Here is a 6,000-nt window from a genome sequence, read left to right as displayed (position 1 = left end):
GGTTCTACAGTCCTCGTTTCAATCCAAAACATAAAGATGTATAGGAGTAGTTGTGGTTGTGGAAAGGGAAGAGAAGCCTATCCAAACACTTGGAAAATATATAGATTATATTTTTCTAGTTAATTTTAAAAAAAAATTGTAATGTGGTTTCTGTTTTTTCCCTAGACAGCTTTGGCTTTCCCCATTAATCCCTTTACCCATCCATTCATGTTTTCCTTTGTCCTTCACTCAGCAAAAGCTTTGTAAAACCCTTACTGTTCACAGTTTTAGTATTTATGGAAAAGTGAGGAAAATTGCTCTGTTTGGATCATAAAATGGTACAATTGCTTCATACGCCCATATCAGTCAGGGCTTCAGTGTTCCAAGACAGAGCATTGAAGTCCTTCTTCACATAGGGCTGCTAAATAGATGTTTTAAGTTGGTTCTAAACCCATAAAATAGCTGTTTACATGCATGAGTATCTGTGGCCTCAGTATGGAATTAAAAAATTTTTTTTTTTTACATAAGCAATCAGAGCTCCATGACCAAGATGAGTGCCTCATGTGCTAGGCACTGCACAGATGCTTGGTAAGAGTCCAAAGAGTTTATCATTCAATATTGGTATTTCCTTAATGCTCATGTATTTCAATTCAATGCTTATCATCTGAATATATACACTTTTAATTCACACAGTTCTTTTAACTCAGGAATCCAGAACTTGGCCCCGCTGAAATTCGTTTCACTGGACCAGTGCTTTGGTGTTACAACAGGACTGAGTTTAAGAAACTCATTTGAAAGAGCCCAACAGGTCTGTACTGAAACTTGAACATCTTTTTTTAATGCTCTAGGGAAAGATTAATTCTGCTCAATCGCTTTTGATTCACCTGCAACATAAAGGGAACTGCAGACACTTTAATAGCTGGATTGAAAGGTTGTTGAGTCACTATTATATCACTGTAGTCTTTGTTCACTTGCTATTTTGCAGCTGCTTTTACCATTATTCAGTGAGTTGCTTCAGAAATGTGATAGTGGTACTGTGAGACTTTTATTTCCCTGGCAGTAGGAGAGAAGCATAGTGATAATCCAAATCATTACTGCTAACACCAGGAGGGTTTGCATTTAAAGTGAAGGTTGCACAGTAGAATTTGTTGTAGCAAGTAACCATCTCCAGGTGGTAATGAAGGATATCCTGGTTTAGCACATGAAGCTTCCTATACTTTTAGATCAGGCTTTAGAGGACTTAGGTGAAACGGGCCTCGTCTGGGACTGGGGACCTTGGATGCTACCATAATACAAGTAATTAATAACTCCGTAAATACGTTGTTGGATTTTTTTGCATGTCAGCTGTAAAAACAGCTAGGTTCTCTTAAATGCAGGCTATAATTCCTGAGTAGCACCAGATTAAAGTGTGTTGTTCTGCAAGTTTCTCAGAGGTTATGTTATGCTGGAATAAAAACAACTTAATGCATCTTAAAGTACCTTCTGCAGTTTAGAGTGATACACAGCCTGGAGTGCTCAGGGAAAAACAGAATCAGTTCTTACTACCTTTATTTTACTACATCTGGCTAGAAACTGTAAGGGCATAGGTTTTGGGTCATGAATGGCTTTACCATGCAGGCCATAAGGTTTGCAGTAGGGAGGCATGGGCAGTGATCTCATCAGCCATTGCAGTAAAATCTGGTACGGTGTGCTAAGGTCCTTATACCTGCCACAGCATAAAAAGGCAACTAAAAAAAGTTGAGGGGAGTTTCCTGATCTGACTGAAAGAATGAGAAATGAGCATGGTGATTTGGGGCATTCAGTTGAAGCATATGGCTGGCAAATGTTGATCCTTCATTCTGCACTTCTCCCCAGTGGCTGTAAAGAGAAGAGCAAATTGGAGTGACTGGGTGCTGTGCAAGGTCTTTAAGTTACCCTCGTAGCTATAGAGAACCACAGCAACTCTGTTACTCAGTGACCTCAAAAGAAACTTTAAGTCAATTTGTCACTATTCAGATGAGTGAAAGTGGATAAAAAAAGCAGCCATTCTGATCTAGGAGCTTATGAGTTTGATTATTTCATCATCACATTTCATTTTACTTTGTGCAACTGCAAATGCTTAAACCAGGCACAAAGTATGTTGCACCAAGTCGAATGGACCTAGTTGTCTTCCTGGTTTGACTGTTGTAACAAAGCTAAAGTCAGCAGGCTTATAAAGGAGCTGGCCTGCTCTTTCCAAACCCAAGGAGCAAATCAGTACATGCTTAAAATCTAAGCACTGCAGTAATCAGTGTCTTACTGGCTGGCGATTGATGTGTTGGGAATTGATGTTTGGATTTTCTTATGCTGCACATGGCCTTTTTATCAGGTGGTAAATACATCCACATCTGGTGTCTGCTTTCCTGGATGTGCAATTCAGGGTGCACAGAATGACTCTTACTCCTTTAGTGGAAAAGAAATTGATTTTTTTAAATTGTAGAGGGGTTTTATGAGCAGGAGATTCTTTTGTATTTTTTCTTTCCATTCAAAAAAGTCTGTCCCTGTGATGCTTACAGTAATGCTTGCAGCCCCCCTACACACGCACTTTTTTTTTTTTTTTTTTTTTTTTTTTTTTGGTGTCTGCACGGTGAAAACCTCGCAATGAAATAGATTACAAGCCTGGTTCTGATCTCACTCATGCTCCCTAGTGAGATCAGAATTAAAATGAATTATAAATGGAAATGAAGGTGTTTTTCCATACTTATTTCATTTCCTGAGAAAAAGGAAATTAAGAAGAAACAGCGTAATAATGGACAGAAAACCAGATTTTTAGAAATCTTTCACTCATAGCCAGCAATTTGGTGAATAGTCTCAGAGAGGGTGTTTGCTTTTTAAGGGCCTAACTGGTTCTTAGCGTCACTATAGCCTTTCTGTTTTACTCTATCTCAGGTCTTTTGCAAGCCTGCCACTAGTTGTTGACATCATATAGACAAGGGTGGAAAATAGGGTGAGTGAATAAATCCAGCCACGTGGTTCTGTCCTCAACCTTATGGCTGGTAAGGCATTAACAGCAAGAGGAGATAGCAATGAACATCATCATAATTCATGTAAATGCCTAAATTGTAAGAAGAAAATTATCTGTAGGCAAAGGTTTCTTCATGTAACTTCTTTCAAACTATTGTCCACAAGGTTTCAGCATGCTTTTAAGGCAAATGATTGAAGTGACCTAAGGAGTGCTGAGGCTTAATTATGCTGCATATGTTTAGTTGCTCAGTTTGCAAGGTATGTTAAATTGCATGACTGCTTTGGTTTATGTAATATAACTCCCTTCCAGATTGTCCAAGCAATTAGAAATCAAAGCTCGCTTAATACAGCTCTATCCTGCTTTTCTCTGGGTGAAAATAGTGGTGAGGAGGGAGGAGGTATTTTTTTGTGCGTGCCTATTACAAAAATTCCACAGTCTGCACAGATCTTGTATGATCGATGTAGTTACAATGTCCTTTGCTGTATAAACATCTGATGTAAGTAATCTTGATGCCTTCTATAACATGTATGACTTTAATGAGCAGTAATTCACTTCTAATACTTATTTGTAAGTTTGTAACTTTTTGTTTGTAACTTTTTGTTGACTTGACTGGAGTTATTTCTTATTATAAAACTCTGAGAAACAAGAGTCTGGCCCCATGTGTTTTGCAGCATTTGCAGTTATTTAAACTCTACTATGAAGAGGAAATGTGATCTCTGAAATGCTAGGTATCATTAGACTACTGTGTATTTACACACCATCTGCCTCAGTACACATTGGATAGCTGATCAGCTTCTTTCTGTAGCAGGTGATACCATGGTGTTACAATGAGTGAATAATATTAGTCTCAGTTCTTTACTGGTGTGAGAAGAAAATAGGGTCTAAAGAGGGCATGCCAGTGTTTTATCCTTTGTAAACTGTGATCATGTATTGTTGTGCTTTCTAAATCCAGTAAAAAAAGCATTTGGCCTGTTAGCTCCTGCTTGATCCAGCTCATACATGAAGATGATGGGCCACAAAGGGCCAAAAAAATGTGCATCTCATATGAGCAGAGGCTGAGAGAGCTGGGACTGTTTAGCCTGAAGAAAAGGCTCAGGGTGAGTCTTATCAATGTGTATAAATATCTGATGAGAGAGTGTCAAGGGGATGGGGCCAGGCTCTTCTCAGTGGTGCCCAGTGCCAGGACAAGAGGCAATGAGCAAACTGAAACACAAGAAATTCCACTTGAACACAAGAAGACACTTCTTTACTGTGAGGGTGATTGAACACTGGAACAAGCTGTCCAGAGAAATTGTAGTCTCCATCCTTGGAGACATTCAAAACCAACTGGACAGGGTCCTTGACAACCTGCTCTAGGTGGCCCTGCTTGAGCAAGGTGGTTGGACCAGGTGATCTCCAGAGATCCCTTCCAAGCCCAACTATTCTGTGATTCCACAAGTCTGTGAAGCCCTTCAAGTGTCAGACTTTAAGGTCTTACCTCCCTTAAAGACAGCAGGTGGTCCATATTCCTACTGCTGTGGTGTTTGTTTCAGAAAGGATGGTTTTCTAAAGTGCTGAACCTATTATCTTTCTTTCTCTTTTTTTCGCTTGCAGAGCCAAGATGAGGAACCTAGGTAAGAACACTTACTCTTTCTGCTTTTCTAATCCTACCTTCTTTGATATCTGAAATTCAGTTTTGAAAGCACATGCTTTTAGAACAACGTGATGAGAAGTTGTACGGGTCAATATGGACTGGCCATAGGATTAAAACTGAGAAACCTCCTGCTTCTAATCCAGTTTGCATCAAAAGGTGCTTGTGCTTAAAATGCTTGAATGCATGGATCTAAAAATGTGCTTGAATGGTTTGTCCTTTGCGAGTGCTATGCATCTGCAGCTCCCATTAGCTTTGGCTGGACCTGTGCTTGGACTATTGTTTATTTAAGAACCAGTTTTAATACTACATTATTTTATGTCTGTGGAGCACGTTTAGACTAGAATGGAAAAGAAGGCTTATAACCATCAGGTGAGATAGGTTCTTGGCCAAAAGAAGTAAGAGGGCAAGATACCGAAGAGTTTTAGTATCATTCTGTTTGTTAGAGGAATTACATGCTTAAATAGAGAAGGAGCTTGGGCTGCTGGAATAGGGAAATATGAACCATCTTGCAGCTGGTGGCCACATGATATTGTGAACAGGCACAGTACAAAGGCAGAATGTAGCAGATATGATTCTTGAAGTCTTACGTGTTTGTAGGTATGGGTTCTTTAGTTTACAGTATCACTTTTAGTTCTTCCTTTTACAGTTATGAGCCAGACGCTGGGGAACCTGCAAATGCTGACCCATTGGTTACTGGTATTGTGTACAGCTTGTATTCAATCTGAAATCCTATGTCTTAACGTAAGAAAATTAATGAGCACAGGAATATTAGAAACAAATTTGATGCTTTGTACTGCTTTCTGTTTTTTATCCTGTTCTTTTGGTATCTTCAGCCTCTTATTTTTTCGCTTACAAAATTCTTTTGCACAAACCCATCTGCTAGTCTGCATCTGGAAAAGTGGGAATTCATCTGGACAGCATTTGATACAATGCTTAAAAGCATTTCTTTTCTCGACTAATGTCATTTACGCAGCAATATTTAGGCTGTAAGCTTGTAAACTGACATGCTGAATGACTCGTTCTAGTTCTTCTTTTCCTGCATTCCCTCTAGGCTTTTTCAGCCCCTTACTGTTCTGCACTGAAGTTGTCTAGATTAATTCTGCATTGACACCCTTAGATTCTTAGATTCTCTGAGGAAACTGGTAGCATTTATAGACTGTCAGCCCAGCCAAGACTCAGGAGGAGGCATACCTTTCTAAAGACCCACATTCCCCTGCATGGATGCAGTCTTGAAGATCTTTGACCTTGTGGATAGACTGAATTGAATGCTGTGCTGAGAAAGAGTTGACTAGGATAACCAGGTGATGGAGGAAAGGCAGATCTCCCTGATATATTAGTGTGGAACTTTTGGTCTGATGGCATACTTTGAGACTAGAAGCAGGAAATAAGAACGTGCTCACTTCTT

General features: G+C 39.4%; 1 long non-coding RNA gene across 1 annotated transcript in view; it reads left to right on the top strand.

The window, feature by feature from the left end:
- Window positions 1-700: 700 nt before the first annotated feature.
- The window catches only part of LOC112983079 (uncharacterized), an 80,095-nt gene continuing 74,795 nt past the window's right edge, over window positions 701-6,000 (top strand). Inside the window, exon 1 of the long non-coding RNA XR_010389428.1 lies at window positions 701-787. This is a non-coding gene — a long non-coding RNA (uncharacterized LOC112983079). The remainder of the gene's footprint in view (window positions 788-6,000) is intronic.

Source organism: Dromaius novaehollandiae, chromosome 5 (assembly GCF_036370855.1).
Source record: "Dromaius novaehollandiae isolate bDroNov1 chromosome 5, bDroNov1.hap1, whole genome shotgun sequence".
NCBI classification, from domain to species: Eukaryota; Metazoa; Chordata; class Aves; order Casuariiformes; family Dromaiidae; genus Dromaius; species Dromaius novaehollandiae.
Note: the sequence above shows the minus strand (reverse complement) of the source record. Positions and strands in the feature narration are given on the sequence as shown.